This window comes from Passer domesticus, chromosome 2 (assembly GCF_036417665.1).
Source record: "Passer domesticus isolate bPasDom1 chromosome 2, bPasDom1.hap1, whole genome shotgun sequence".
Taxonomy (NCBI): domain Eukaryota; kingdom Metazoa; phylum Chordata; class Aves; order Passeriformes; family Passeridae; genus Passer; species Passer domesticus.
The window spans coordinates 6,221,466-6,237,990 of NC_087475.1; the positions used below are offsets into that span (position 1 = coordinate 6,221,466).

The window sequence follows — 16,525 nt, forward strand, 5'->3', positions numbered from 1 at the left end:
ATCTATGGATAATGTGCCCATAGTCTAGCAGCCCGTGCTTGAAATATATCTGTGTTTGTGTAAAAGCCACTGTGTGCTCTGCTGCTTTATATAGGCAGCTTAAAGTGAAGCATTGAGCTGATAGGTGTCCTACATTGACTGGGTAGTTGTCTCTGAGATAAGTGCCTGGAGATTAAAGCAGCCTGTGCCTTCCTGGCACGCCCGTAGCACCAAACCACGCACTTTGAGGAGTGTAGGGTATTCCCCTAAATCAGGAGTTTGCAGAGAAGATGGAGCTCTGAGCAGCTTTCTCAGTGTGGATTTCAGGGGGTTGTTTCTGTGCTGTGGCTGCTGCTTGTGGAAAATATGGAAACCATGACTATCTAAAAGCTCATTACCCAAAGAATTCTGTGGCCATGCCCACGTGCCCAAACCATGAATTTATAACATAGCATTGCTGTGTCTTTAAATGTGATGAGCTGAAGAGGTTGAGCTTGGCAGAATTTTCAGCCTGCTTTGCTATGGAAATAGAATTTAGTGTTGTCCTGTTCAAATACATTTCTCTGTCCCTCTCTTCAGTGATATGTTTTGAACTCATGGAGGAATTTCCAGACACACTTGGCTGGCTGGCGAACGTCTGTGAGGGTGTCTCCAAAATATCTGGAATACTTCAAGTTTCATGGAAGTAGCCAGGGAGAGGAGAAAGGGGCTGCTAAGAGCCTGTTATGACAAAGTTGGATGTTCTTTGCTACCCGTGTCTCTACATGGATGTGAGCACTGTCAACACTAAAATCCAAGTTCATAAGGAGCCAGGCTTTTGGAACGACATGCTAAATTCCATTCTCTGGCAGGCAGCTCTCTAAGCTACTTAAGCTCTTCTCTGCAACCAGAACAATTGTTATCCAGGAACTAAACAGAGATTCCTATATATGGCTTTGAGTTGGAGGTTAGATAAAACATGAGATATTAAAGGCTGGAAGAGCAGCTGTCGACACTGCACAGGCTGCTTTTTCCTTTTGAACACAAACCAAGTTGACCTCAGGCACTTGGCTGATCCTGCTCGGTGCAGTGGTTGCTCTGCCTCTGGTGCAGAGAGGCAGCAGCTCCCTTTGCACTGAGGATGTGCAGCAGCACAGTTCCCCAGGCATTTGGTCCCCCATGGCTGATTTGCTTGCCCTTTGCAAACAAACTATGTCAGACCGTGCTGTGAGAGAGATGTGATTTAGCACTGTGAAATCTGGAAGACACCACGAGAGACACCCATCATTTCAGTGCTGGCAAAGGGATTGAGAGGAGTGAAATAAATGTAAGTAATACTTAAACTTAAGTCTGTCTTAACAATGATGGATGTGTTTCAAATCACAGATTTAGCTGGTAGGGTTAAAAATGAAGCTGTGGCTGAGTTACCTGGTAGGGTGTGTCTGTGCTGCAGCTGGGATGTGATTAGTTTCAAAGGAGGGATGAAATGCTTGTAAGAGTAGCCATGACAACACAGAGCTCATTGCAGGCTGCAAAAACCACCTGGGAAGTGGAGTGAAAACTCAGGCAGTTTGGATTTAATTATTATTGCTCCACGTGCAATGCCTGCCTTCCTGTACAGCCCACTGATGACATTTCAAGGAGAGAGGTCTCAGGATGGATTCACCTGGTCAAATGAAAGATCTCAGCATCTTTTTTTTTGATGGAGGTTGTCACTGTGGGCTTGTCATTAAAAAAAAAAAAAGCAATCATAGAATATAGTTGGGTTTGTATGATTTGAGTATGAAGCAGCTTTCAGCCAAGCTGATTTCAGAAATAGGTTGGTTTGCTCATGGCTTGGTCCAGTTGGGTTTTGAAAATATCCAAGGATGGCATTTCCTCAGCCTCTTTGCACTCAACTTGCTGCAGTGCTGAACCCTCTGTTCTGTGTAGTTAACACAGCTGGCAGTAATGTAAATTGGTGTCATCTTTTAAAGAGAATCTTATTAGTCTATGTCCAAAAGGGAATGGTGAGTCAGTTTTTCCAGAGGTGCTTGGGACAGGCCATTTGAAAATGCAAACATCTGATGTTTGGTAGACTTTGAAACTGAAGTAAACCTGGGAGAGGCCTGTGGGTTTTCTTTTTTGGTGGCCCTTTTTTTGCCTGGAGAGATTCAAACGAATGCAGGTGTCCATGGTGTGGCCTCCTCTGTGTGAAGTGCTGATTTCTCATCCTGCAGTAGGAGTGGGCCAGGGAAACAGATGCTGTCAGCCCCTGGAGTCACTCCCCTTCTCCTGTTTGCCCTATAGTTTGAAATATATATTCACCTGTAATTGTTTGAAGATGTTTTCCCTCAAATCTCTGTCATACATGTGTTCTTTTTGCTTTTACATAGTCCAAGACGTTAATAAAATCAGAAGGTGAAAGCAAAACTTTGATGTGTGTAGCAGAGATCATAAAGTGTAGGAAGTGCCATCCAGGGAAGGATTGAGGAGACCAGCTGTTTACATGGGATCAGGTAGGATGACAAAAATTAATACATTAACACAGAGGAGAGGAAAAAACTTTGCAGAGAAAACTAACTAGAAATGAAGGTATGAAATGTCAGGGAAAAAATAATGTTCTTAAAATATAATGGCCTTGTTCAAAACTTTTTTTTGGAAAGAAAACAGAAAACCCTGTAATATCAGAAAAAATTAATGGGTACTTAAGTTCTTGTGAAATTACTGTAGAAATAAGACTTGCAAACCATGAAGATACTGTTTTGTATCTGGAGTTCAGAAATAGCATCAAATGCACGTTACTAAATAGACCATCTTTCCACTTGGTGCACATATTGCCATGGTGAGGGGAGAATTAAAAACAAATCATTTCTTCTCGAGAGATCAATAATAGAAGCTACAATTCTGAAAATAGATGTTTACGTGGAGAAGGAGATGAAGCAAGGATATTTTAGGTTTACTACCCTCTAGATACGTCTGGGAGGTTTTTGGATTAGCTGGTGATTGCTCTGCTTGTGCAGTGGGAGGGCAGAGCTGCACCAGGGTGATGTGTGTGGGGATGGATGCAGCTTCCCTCTGTGCTCAGAGGCCTGGGAAACAAACAGCCCAGTTCAGAGGGCTTTTTCTAGCAAAAAAACCCCTTTCTTTTAGTCAGCTCATCTTATCTGACTAAATCCTAATGTTTATGGTTATTAATATAATACCATGTCTCTGTGCCATGATAGCAGATAGCATCAGATTGGTGGTGTCAGGACACCAGATTGTCATTTTGCTCTGTGGTTCAGCAGGTAGGGGAAAAATAAAGCCAGGAGGGTTTCTTCTGAAGTATAAATAACTCCTGGAGTTGCACGTAGTGAGGGGAGGGAAATAGCATGTTAAATATTCTGGCATGGAGGTGGAGAGTGATGGATGGAAGACTTGTTGATGTTGTGGATTCAGGGGGAGCTTGGTCTGTGCTCCTCCTTGGTTTCTCAGCTCTTAAGCCATGTTCATTTATCCTCCCCTTTCTCTTCACCTGAGCAGTTGTGGATCAGGTTTGGGCCCCTTGCTCCACAGGGGTGTGGGGCAGCTGCTGCTTTGCAGGAGGTTTGGCTGTCCCTGTGCTCTCCTTGGATTTAATTTAATTTACTGTTGATGTTGGTGGTGGCAGCCCCAGGGGTCAGGTTTTCTGTTCAGCAGCTGTGAGGCTCACTTTGGAAATTGTTCCTCCATCCAGGGGGTGACACCTGGAGCTGTGCACTCTGGTCTTGGGGGGAAGCCACACACTCATCTGGAAACAGGCAGCATTTTCTAAAAGATGCCTTGCTATATAACATTTAACTTCTTTAAAGCCATTATATTGGCTTTGTGATGTTACAAAGTTTAGTGGGGCAAGCTGGAAAAAAAAAAATCCAGTATAATTTACTGTGTCTAATTAATTTATTACGTTCCAGTTCATCTGGTTGCTCCACAGCTCTGCTCTGGCCACTTGCTGTCAGTGAAACTCTGTCTTCAATGAGGGTGGAGAAACTCTTAAATTTTTTGCAACCTGGGAGTTGTACAGAGCAGAGCAGGTGACTCAGGAAAGGGCACTTCACCAAATCTGCTGTCAAACTGAAAATCCCTGCATAGAAACACAGAAATGCTGAAGTTTCTCTCTGAAATAGTTGTATTTCAGCCTGGTTTGTTTGGTTTGGTTTGAGTTTGTCTTTCTTAACAAAGAAAACTTTTTTTACCTAATTAAACTTCAGCATTTGGGACCTAATGAAAGTTTTAATTAGCAGATACAAGGCAGATGTTAATGTCAAGTTAGAAATTAGGAGTCAAGGGGATGACATATTATCTAAGCATGTTACTCTTGAACTATTTCTTAGTATTTTCCCCACAGTGTTCAATTAATGCTTTAAAAGTGTCATTATCAGAGTCTAGACATAAATCTGACTAAATCCTGTTTTATGGTGCCAGTTGTAATTGTGGTAGCTTCAGGTTTTTGTATTCATAAAAATGCATTTTCACCCATGCAGTCAAACTATCAGTCTTAATAACTTCAGAAAGAATGAAAGGCTTTGGAAAGATATTGAATTAGTGTGAAAATCCACTCTGGATAGTATTCTTCTCACTAAAGAGCAGCCACAGCCAGAATGTGAGGGAGGAAACAAGACCTAAGTGCCAAGGAAAGTCTGGCTGCTTTAAAATTCAGAGACCTCATTTTCTACCACCTGCTTTTTATTCAGAGATTGCAAGAGGCTCTTTTTTTTCCCAACTCCCAGTTGGGTTTTCAACTTTGAATGAACTAGTTGAAATGAAGAAAATACTCACTACACCTGCTAGCTCTATCAAAACCAGAAGTAATTAAGGTAAAAACTCTTTCTTTGCAAGAGAAATGGAAAATGCTTATATTTAAGGGAGAAAATGTCAGTATCAGCATTTGCTCCATGAGAAATGCTGAAAATTATAGAGCTGCTAGATGCAGAATGTGATTTCCTGGTGGTTAAGTCTTGACATGATTTCCAGTCAGGGAGTGGAAAAGTCCTGAGTTCTTCAAAATAAAAAAGTACCCATTTTTCATCTATTTGAGAAGAAATTGCAGCTCCAACTGCTTCTGTGAAATAAGATGTTTGTAAGTTTTGGTTTCAATCCTTTTTTATAATTTTAAGCAGATAGAGTTTGTTTTGCTTTTTTTAGTGTCTGGTGTGGGTTTTTTTTTTTTTTTTTTAAATTTTATTTTAATCAAGCTAAAATCCTGGGTTGTGTTTTTTGACTCACAATATGTAATTTATTGGTGGTTTTGCCTACCTTCATGTCAAGTGGAGGGAAGGTTGTAGCTCCTCCTGGCCTGTCACAGCCCCAGGCATTGTGTCAGCACCCAGCCTGGTCAGGGTTTCACAATACTCAAGGTGTTTGTGCAGAAATAACAGTGACCTGCATGGGGAATAAAAGTGGAGAAACCAAATATGTGTCACATTTTTAACATTTGAGAAGTTAAGCTCAGGGTAGGAGTCTGGTCCAGATGAGAACTGGGAAGAATTGCTTCCTTTTGTCTGTCCTTTTTGCACAAGTATGTCTAAAATGCTCATCTTAACTTTCTTACTGCTCTGTACTGGTTGATCTATGCATTGACTGAACAGGAAAAATTCAACTTTTGTGGGGAGGGAAGAGATTTGCTGCTCTTGCCTGTAAAAAAGAAACATTAGTGCTTCTGTCCAAATGCAAATGTTATCACAGATTTGTGGGATTGCTGATACAGTGCAGCACTTACAAAGGTGTTCAGGCTGCCGCAGGATGGAATAAATGATGAGCTGATTTGAGAAGAGCATTGATTATGGCCAGCCATAATTGTGGCATTACTTTTCGATCATGAGATCCATGCTCTCCTGGTTTCCACTTCCCACACTTTCTCTGATGACAATGCTGATTTTCTAAAGGTAATTTCTTACCAAATACCAGCGTATCTACTGGGTTAAAATGAAGTTCCTTCAGGCCTGTAGTTCCTATCCTGGAAATTGCTGGACCTCAGCATGTTTTTGTATCTGTGTGTATATTGATATATGAGCAAAGTGATTTTCAAATCCAGGGGTTTCTGCCCTAATAGTGGGACCTGCCTTTGGCTGAGGGGCATTCTTTGGTGAATCTGTGAGCTCACACTGTGAGCACTAAACATGGCTAAAATTGGTTATCCCCTGCATCCTGCTCCTTCCAGGGATAAACATTGTTCCTGCTCCCTCACCCTCAGCTCCATAAACCTCACAGCTGTCACTAAGGAAAGGATTTCCCATGCCTTGGGTACAACTCTGGGAGTAGGAAGCATGGAAAATTCTGTGATTATTGGAGATTTGTTGGCTTATTTTTCACGATGAGCATTTAAAACTGCTTAAATGTCTTGTGGTGCTGCTGGTGGTGATTTTGTTCCCTGCAAGTGCAGCATTGAATGATGTGTGGGCTGTGCAGGGAGCTCCAGCTGGCTCCTGGCTCTCCCAGGTTTCCTTCCCTCGGTGTACAGGGTTAAAGGGGTGCACTGTGTTTGCCAGAGGTGCTCCGCTTGCTTCTCCAGCCAGGATTTTCAGCTGGAATGCTGTGTAGAGTTCTTGTGCCCTCAGCACAAGGAGGATATGGAGCTGTTGGGGCAAGTCCAGAGGAGGCCACAAAGTTCATGGGAGGAATGGAGCCTGTGGAGACAGGATGAGAGATTTGGAAGAGGAGAAGGAGAAGAGAAGAAGAAGAAGAGAAGGAGAAGAAGAAGAGAAGGTTCTGTGGAGACTTCAGAACAGCTTCCAGGATCTGAAGAGGCCTGCACAAAGCCAGAGAGGAACTGGAGTGACAGAAGATGGGGAATGACTTCAAACTGGAAGAGAGTAGGGTTAGATTAGGTGTTAGGAAGAAATTCTTCCCTGTGAGGGTGGTGAGGCCCTGGCACAGGCTGCTCAGAGCAGCTGTGGCTGCCCCATCCTAGGAGATGTCCAAGGCCAGTCTGGACAGGGCTTGGAGCAACCTGGGGTAGTGGAAGGTGTCCCTGGCCATGGCAGGGTGTGGAATGGGATGAGCTTCAAAATGCCATCCAACCCAAACCATCCTGTGATTCTGTGATGTGCTTTCTTATTTATCTCTGCTAAGTGAACCTGTCTGATGCAAAAAAGGGAGTGTTCAACAGCAGGACACCCTGCCATTGCACTTGGGTGAGATTCCAGGGAGCAGTGACCAGGGCTGAAAATGTGTGTCTGTCCTTTAAAGAAGTGCAGTGGACCTGCTGGAGTGTGCTGAGTTCTCCAAGGGCTTCTCCCAGCCTGCTTTTGCTCTCAGAGCAAGCTGGAAACTTGGCAGTTTTTTGGAATTTGGGGCTGACACACAAGCTGAGCTCCAGGTGGGCAGGCAGTGCTCAATGATGGGATGGGCTCCAGCCCACTGTGGCACAAAGCAGGGCTCCTGCCCAGCCTGGGAAGCTGTTGGTGTGTGTAGAGTCCAACACAAGGGAAGGAATAAGGAATTGAGGAGCCAACAAGGATTAGCATCCTGCTTCTCCCTTCAGGGAGTTCTATCCAGAGTGGCAAAGTGACCAAGCAAACAAGGCCAGGGTGAAGTTTAGAAGTTCCCAGGAGGAGGAACAAGGCTGGCAGAAGGTGTTTGACAACCATTCCTGAGTGAGTCACGCTTAGCTGTCTGTCTGGAGCCAGGAGGAATTTGCAAAGCTGAATAATTGTTCCTATTTATTTCTTAAAATGTACAGAATATGACAGCGTTCTAGCTCGTGCGTTTCAGTGTAAATGTCTTGCAGTGGGCTGGTATTTTCCCCTGGTTTTAATCCTTTTTTCTCGGAAATTGCAGTCTTGCTTATCTTCTGCTGCTCCATCCTGCTGTGTGTTGCTGTGCTGGTGGGAGCATGAATCCCCCTGCCTTGGCTCATGTCTCTGTGCCTTCACTAAAGATGAAACCAGGAGTAATCTGTGTCTACCTGAGTTTGGTTTTCAAAATCAGGCTAATTATGTGGTTGTATGGTTTGTAGAACAATGTAAGTTATAGGGTGTTTATTTTTCCTCCTGACAGCAGGTAGGTAAAAGAAAACTTGAGCTCAAATTCTTGCAGTTGGGTAAACCTTGCTGATCAGTAATATTTGGGACAAGGTTTGTTAAGGCTGAGTTCTACAAGAGCTCTCACAAGTATCTGTAAATATGCATATACCCACAAAACTCATCTGAACCTGTGAGAAACGAGCCAAACCTGCCAAATTTGCAATTATTATCTAATCTAAATTTAACAGCAATTAAGGTTCAGTAATTACAGTTCTAAGAAAAAATTAATTTTGCATTGCTCATACTGAAACAAAAGTGTGAGACTGCAGACTGAGGGATGACAAATGTGTGTATCCAGGGGAGAGGCAGCACACAAACACCTACCAGCAGTTGTGACATACTCTAATAGAAACTATTCTAAGTTTATTAAAACATAAGGCAGTGATTGTCTTCCTGAAGTAAAAACAAGTTGTGGGGTGCCTTCCCTGGAAAGCTCAATGCAGAGCCCTGTGATGTCTTGGGAGTGTGGGAAGCTGTTTTGTGGGAAAAGTGATGCCAGCCTGCTTTGGTGAGATCCTGCCATGACATCAAAGCTGTCTGAGCTGGTTTACCCAGGGAACTCGTGACAGAATCTCTCTAGTTTCCCTCTTGTGAACAGAAAATCCCTACAAAAATACCATTATTTTCTTTGTCAATAAAGAGGTGCTCGCAGTGAAAGAAATTCTGCAAGGAGTTTTGCTTCCTTGTGGGGGTTGTCATGCAGCCAGCAGATTTCTAAGCAAGTCAGGGTTCATTTTGGTTATCCAATCCATTTGTTCAAATAGAGGCAATGTTAACTGAAGGGTTAATGCTGAGAAGAAATTGAATTTGTGCACACTTGCTCTCTCTTTTTTGTGCCAAGTGTGATACAAGGAAATGGTTGAAATTAAATTTGGAAAACAGCCATTTTAATATTGCTGGTGTTTTCAGCTGTAATAGTGTAGCAGAAGAAAAAATATAATTTCATCCCTAGTGGTGGCATAAGCACAGTGCTTTTCTGCAGCTGTTGAGGAGGTTCAGTCATGTCAGTAACATTGAATTTAGGGTAGAGAAGAGGGAAATCTGCCCCTCAGGTGCAGTGATGTGCACTATTGAGAGCTGGTATTTTTCCCTTCTGGTTGCACTGAGTTGTTTGAATACTTTTCTTTGCTCTGTTATTATATGCTGTGGCCTTATCACTACAAAATGCAAGTTAAACAATTGGTTATCTTGGTATTTTTTCTTACAGCAACCTGTGTCTTGAAGATAAGGAAATGTAAAAACTTCTCATTAAGTCTAATTCTGTATTCCTGTGAAGTGATCATTACTGTCAGAGCCATAAGCCAGCCTTCCTTCCTTCCTTCCTTCCTTCCTTCCTTCCTTCCTTCCTTCCTTCCTTCCTTCCTTCCTTCCTTCCTTCCTTCCTTCCTTCCTTCCTTCCTTCCTTCCTTCCTTCCTTCCTTCCTTCCTTCCTTCCTTCCTTCCTTCCTTCCTTCCTTCCTTCCTTCCTTCCTTCCTTCCTTCCTTCCTTCCTTCCTTCCTTCCTTCCTTCCTTCCTTCCTTCCTTCCTTCCTTCCTTCCTTCCTTCCTTCCTTCCTTCCTTCCTTCCTTCCTTCCTTCCTTCCTTCCTTCCTTCCTTCCTTCCTTCCTTCCTTCCTTCCTTCCTTCCTTCCTTCCTTCCTTCCTTCCTTCCTTCCTTCCTTCCTTCCTTCCTTCCTTCCTTCCTTCCTTCCTTCCTTCCTTCCTTCCTTCCTTCCTTCCTTCCTTCCTTCCTTCCTTCCTTCCTTCCTTCCTTCCTTCCTTCCTTCCTTCCTTCCTTCCTCCCTCCCTCCCTCCCTCCCTCCCTCCCTCCCTCTTGGCATCTCATCAGGATGATGAGTCAAACCAAAGGCTTTTTATTTGATGGGAATAGTCTTATCAAAAATCTCTACAGATACTGAGCCAAACGTATTGACATGAGTGGAAGTTTCTGTGGCTTGGATGCCTTCAGATCAAGCCCAAAGTAAGGAATATATTTCAGACAGATGGTGGTGGTAATGTTTCACTCTTGACCTTTTCTGGAAATTGTCTGTGGTGCTGTTTCAAGGCCAAGATGGACGACATTTCAAGGAATGAGTTTTCATCTGATTTCATGATGGTACCATTTTTTCTTTTTGAGATCCTATTCCTAGTTCTTACAACTCAAAACCAAACTTACCTCTCTGTGACCTCAGTTTAGCTTAAGCTTTTTCCCATACCCTTCAATTTTAAAAATTCATGACAAGCAGGATTTTTAATGAACTCTGAATCAGCCTTGCACCTCACTGAGGCACGTTCAGGGAAATTAGCCCTATATTGTGTGAGAAACTAAGATAATCTTTCTGTCATGCTTAGGTTTAAAAGGCTGGGTCTGTAGTAGACAGTTTGTAATGCTGTGTGGGATGCAATTGAGTAGCTGTCTATTTTTACAGCTTATCTGGAGAATCCCTGGTACAGACTGTTCAAATGGGTACCAAAACTGTTGTTATACCTTATTTGCTTATTTGCTTATTCTCTCTGACTCACTGCTGTTGATCCAAGCTCTGTTTTCCAGCCTACTTACACACCTGTGGTTGCCAGTGCTGGTTCTAAAATAAATGAGGCCTGAGTAGAGATTGCTTTTAGTGGTGCCATGGCAGAGTGGGCAGGAGTCTTGGGATGCTTTTTTAAAGTCTGGGGCAAAGCCCTGGGTAAATACTCTCTCCATGGGTTTTGTGTGGCTTCTGCTTCATGGGGGTCATGCTCCCAAATTCCTCATCCCAGAAGAAGATGTGGTACAGTGCAGGAAGTGGGAGCACATCAAGGACCTGTTGTCTTCCTGAATATTTTCCTTTTATCAGGGTTGTTTGCTGTGAATATATAATTTCACTCTTAAATAGTGAATAGCCACCGCACTTCTGCCTTTCAGCTAGAAGAGTATTGTCTATTCTGCAAGGGAAAATTATTTCTTAGTGGTAACTGATTACTTCTAAGCATTAATCATGAGATAATCAACATATTTTTGTGTGGAATGTCCCAGAAATGTTCAGGAAGATAACTTGCTACCCCATTGTGGTGATGTGGTATTTCTGAAGGATTCTACAATAACCAGACTGGGATTTGTACTTTTATTTATCTGACAAAGAAGTACAGGCAGGGCCATTGGAAGCTGTCCCTCATATCTCTGGCCTGACTCTTGGGTAGCTGCTGAGTATTCTTGGGTTTTCTGATCTCAGGAGGGGTGAGGGAACAGACACTTAGGCAGGTGATTTTCATGCCTTTGAAACAGAAGTAGCCCAAGTTGGGTTATCAGAAAGGTTGGAAGGGTAGAAAATATACTCAGAAAAAGCCATTTCCTTGTGCTTCTGGTTCTGCTGCTTTTATCTGTCCCCATATGCCCATACTCACAAAGCAGCTCATGCAACAGGTAGATCTCACTTTGAATGAAAAAGAGATTTTATTTTCCATGTGTGTTTTTGATGTGCAGTGTTTGTAGAATTCTGAAAAATCGTCAGGGAACTCTTGATGGGCAACAAAATGCCTTTTTTGTACTGCTTCTGACTTGCAACATCATTAACCCTTCCTCACAGTCAGGGTTTGCCAAGTTTATACAGACATCAAGGAGGCTTAGAAAGCTTCATCTGAAAAATACAGGATTTAAAAATGTGGTGGTAAAAGGTAAAATTCAGTGATCTAAAAGTTTCACTCATTTCTCAAATAGAAAAAGTAGGTAAAATATCAGATTTCAGGGTTGGGGCAAGATATTCAGGGCAAAAGATATCTGTAATTGGTTTCATGGGTGGGGGTAAATATGGCACAGCAGAGATGGCAAAAGCATGTTCAGAAAAACTGAAGGCAAAGGTCTGGAGATGTAAATACTGCCTGCCACAGTTTTTGTTGTTGGAAAGCACATTAATTCTCACTGGGCTGGAATATTAGGATCAGTGGGCCAGTTTCTAATTTCATTCTCATATTCATGCAAACGTCATGGACTTCAGAGGGATTGCACATGCATGACAGCAAGAAATTAATTAAAATCTGGTGTTCAAACTGAATATAGTGTCTTGCAGAATGATTAGTGGCTTAATTTTTTATTTTGAGTTCATAAATAGCTATGTGTCATGAAATGCTGTAATGTGCATGTTGTGCATTTGACTGATTTCTTAATGAATGCAGTCACACTTCTCTGTCCTTCTCCCTTCTAATGGCTTTGAACTTGAATTCTGTCAAATTCCAGTGACATTTGGCAGAAGACTCCAGGAACTTTAATCATTAGGACTTCCATGAATGTAGAAAGCTGGGTAAAGGAGAACAGTTATATTCTGATTTCTATTGATAGGCATGTTGTATCTTTTGGAAACCAGAGAATCCATGTGAATGTGAGGCGTCAAAACACAAATCTGTCCTTGAGTCCAGGACAGAGCCACTGGCCAGGGCTGAGCCCATCAGAGATGGTGCTACCACCCCTGGGATAGTGTATTGAAGAAGGAAGATGTGTGAGAGCTCCACAGCAGAAATTGTGGCCAGGGAGAGGAGTGTGAATAGGTGGGAGAAGCCCAGGAGATTCCAAGGTCAGTGCAGACGAGGGGCAGGAGATGCTCCAGGCACTGGAGTGGAGATTCCCCTGCAGACCCTGTCGAGGCAGCTGTGCCCCTGCAGCCCATGAGATCCATGGGGATGCAGAGATCCACCTGCAGCCCCTGGAGGAGCCCACACGAGAGCCTGAAGAGGGCTGTGACCCTGTGGGAAGCCCAGGCTGCAGCAGGTTTGGTGGCAGGACTTGTGACCCTGCAAGGGACCCACTGGAGCAGCCTGTTCCTGAAGGATTTCAGCCCATGGAAGGGAAGCAGGCTGGAGCAGCTGGTGAAGAACTCATATTGGAGAAGTCCATGGAGGACTGTCTCCTGTGGGAGGGACTCCCTTCTGGAACAGGGGAAGTGTGTGAGAAGTTCTCTCTCTGAGGAAGAAGGACAGAGATGAGTAATGGACTGACCACAGCCCCATTCCCTGTCCCCATGCACTGCTGGGTGAGAGGAAATAGAGAAAATCAGGAAGCTGAGCCCAGCAAAAAGGGAGGGGTTGGGAGAAAGTGTTTTAAGATCTGGTTTTATTTCTCATTACCACACTCTGCTTTGATTGGTAATAAGTTGGGCTGATTTCCCTACATTGAGTCTGTTCTGCCCATGACTGTAGTTGGTGAGTGATCTCCCCCTGTCCTCACCTTCACCCACAAACCTTTGGTTGTGTTTTCCCTGTCCAGGTGAGGAGGGGAGTGATAGAGTGGCCTTGATGGGCACCAGTCCTCCAGCCAGGGTCAGCTCACCACACCAAGACATTTTTCTCCCTGCTGTTTCCTTGAGAGACACAGAAATAAAGGAGAGAGCCATGAAGAATACAAAGCATTTAAGAACTTTTTCATCAGAGCAGATAGACCAAGACCAGGCTGGATTGGCTCTGAGCAACCTGGTCTAGTGAAAGGTGTCCCTGCCCATGGTTTGGAGGCTGGAATTTGGTGATATTTAATGCTTCTTCCAACCCAAACTATTCTCTGATCCTGTGAAAGCAGGGAGAGTACTAAAATTCCCTGCAGTTCTCGGTGTGGCTGCACAGGAGGAAATGAAGGTTTTGTGGTGAAAGATCAATGCTGGGAAGTTACAGTGTTTAAGGAAAACAAGGGCAAAAAAATATTTCACCAGCAGGTCTTTAAAAAAAGCAGATGATATGGATAGGTTAAAAAAAAAAAAAGAAAAGAAAATAGTGCTGAGACTTGCTGTCTTAGACTGAGGCAGATGTTTACTTCCTAGATACTTCACTAAGCTGATCTTAATACACATCAAATGCAGAAGTGGTGCTTTTCCTTGTTTCAGCAAATACTGATTTCCCCATCCTCCCCTGCCCATGGGATACAGCAGAACAGCTGCTGACCACCTTTTGCCTGTTGTCCTGTCCTTAAATTGCCTGGCTGTCCTACATGGGCAGGGATGCAGAAAACGAAATAATTTCTAGATTAAGTTTAACTTCTAATGATCTTAGAAGTCAAATACAGTTAAGTGAGGGACTGTCAAAACAGAGAGTGGCAGGTTCTCTATCCAGCAGGGAAACTGGAAGGATCAGACAACAACAACAGGACCAGAGGAAGGGGTCTCAGCTGTTCCAGGAAGGCTCAGATTGGACATCCAGGAGGAATTTCTTCATGAAGGTGTTGTTAAGCACTGAAGCTGCCTGGGAGAATGGTGGAGTTGCTGTTCCTGGAGGTGTTCAAGAAGTGACTGGATGTGAGACTTAGGGCTGTGGTTTAGTTGATGAGGTAATGGTTGGTCAAAGATGGGACTCAATGATGTTGGAGGGCTTTTCCAACCTTATGATTCTATGGTGCCCAGCATGTGGGACAGGATGCTGATGCAAGAGTGATAAATCCTGTTTTCCATGTCCAGCAAAGCTGGAGAAACCATCCTGGTGCAGTGTAAGGAGAGATGTGTCCTTCTGGGTCTGTGAAACAGCAATGTCCTTAATGGAAGAGACAAACACCAGCCACAGACTCTGCTCAAAGCCAAGAGGCTTTGGAAGTGGAGCCAAACCATTTGATTTGAGGATAGATAACACCTGACATTCCTGTTTCTCCTTGTGCCCCTGTCTGAGAGGGGCCAGGCTGTGTGGAAAAGGCTGTGAGTGCTGCTCTAATCACTGTCACAGATAGAATCATGTTGGAAGAGCTTCCAGGATCCTCAAGTCCAGCCTTTGAATGGTTTGACACTGGACACTGTCATCAGCAAAGCTGCTTGCACATGGCTCTGCAGAGGGCAAGCAAGAACTCAAGAAATAGCTTTCAGGGATGGAGGGAATTGTTCTTTTCTTGTTTGTTTGAACTGGCTTTTGAGATAGACCAGATGAAGAGAATGACTCTTGGAAGTGGAGAACTTGGTGTTTAATGTTTGGCAGTATTTATTAGAGCGTGCCAGGGGAAAAGACAAACAAGCCCAGTGCTAGAGAGTCACTGGATGCCACAGCTGCCTCCCACATGGCACTGTGTGAACACTGGTGGGGTGTTTTGGCTGTGTGAGACAACTGCAGCCTTTTGGGGAGGGAAGAGGAAGGGGGACTCCACTTGTTCCTTTTCTAACAGAAGTCTCTGCTTCCCAACAGCTGCTCTTAAAGTAATTTATTAGTGGAAGAAATGTTTCTTTCATCCTTACAGGGAAACACTGGGAGTATTTAGATTATTTGTCATGAGCTCCAATGCAGTTCATCTTGCTTTGCTTTGCTTTCTGTGGTAGGCACAATACTGGCTGTGTTCAACCAGGCTTTTTTTTTTTTTTTGCCTCTCTTATTTGCTTCTGAAGTGGGTAGGTTACTAATGATGCAAATGGATGTTAATTATGCAAAAACTAGACACTCTGTGCCTTGAAAGGCTGTACCTGATTGGCAGAAGAGAGGATAGAAAACAAGCTTTCACAATAAAATTGCTGTAGAGTTTTATAAATAGCAGCACACCGTAAGCAGGTGGTGAGTGAAAATTATTTGATTCCTCACAGCTGGCAGGGACTTTATTTTCAGACAGTGGGTCCACATCACCTTGGGATGCCTGGTTTGTCAGAAGTATTTGTTACCATCTACTGCTTGATCTGGTCATTTGCCACACTTGCAAAAGCTAAGCATGAAAATCATCAGCAAGCTGTGGCAGAAAATAAGGGTCAAGCTTTTATTTTTTGGGTGAGACCTTGAGGCTGTAGCTTCCAGTACCCAACAGGTCAAACAGGCCAGTGCTGGATAATGTGGTGTTTTCAATAAACTCAGCTTGGTGACTTGGTAAATAGAGTTTGCTGGGTTAACTTTGTGCTGGCAGGATTTGTAATGAATCAGGCTTGTCTAAGCTCCTGTGGCATTCTGCTGGTTCAGACCTTGCCAGTCTTTCTGCACCTGGTATAAATATGGCACATGCTCAGAGTTAAGTGCTAATTTGGTGGAAACAAGATTCTACACCAATGCCCTTTCCAGATCAAGTTTGTACTGCTACATAGCCTAAGGCTTTTTTATCATTTCACATTTTCTCCCACACTAACTGGTATATTTGATCACAGAGCTGTGGCTTGACAAGGTGAGAAGTTATTAAACCTGCTCCAGCATGGGTTTTGAATGTGGAAATACCTGATTTCCATTTCCATGCCTTAGTGTTGGCCAGACTGATGGTGTATGTGGCCAGCCCTGCTCTTTGCAGGGTGAGGCTCCTGTTGCAGCTCAGGACAGCATCCCTGCAGGTAGAGCCCTGTTTGCCCACTGCTCACTGTGAGTGCAGGGCTCTGTGCTCCTCCCAGCATTAACTCCCAATTATGTGGTGTTTGTTTGAAGAGAGGTGTGAGATTAATCTCTTCAGCAGGCAATAATCTTCCTGGTGGGCTGTAAATTGTAAATAATGATTCCTTCCTATTTTGGGCAGGGATTTGCACCATCACCATTATTCTGTGAAGACCTGCATGAGGCAGGCTTGGAGAGTAGTGTTCATTGGGTTGGGTTCCTCTTGATGAATGAGCCTGGACTGTTTCAGGGCTTTTGCTTTGTCCTTCCTCAGAGCTTGTAAATCCACTCCATTT

General features: G+C 43.6%; 1 protein-coding gene across 5 annotated transcripts in view; it reads left to right on the plus strand.

Moving 5' to 3' along the window:
* Positions 1-16,525, plus strand: part of AGPAT3 (1-acylglycerol-3-phosphate O-acyltransferase 3) — an 85,068-nt gene that overhangs the window by 52,462 nt on the left and 16,081 nt on the right. The window lies entirely within an intron of this gene.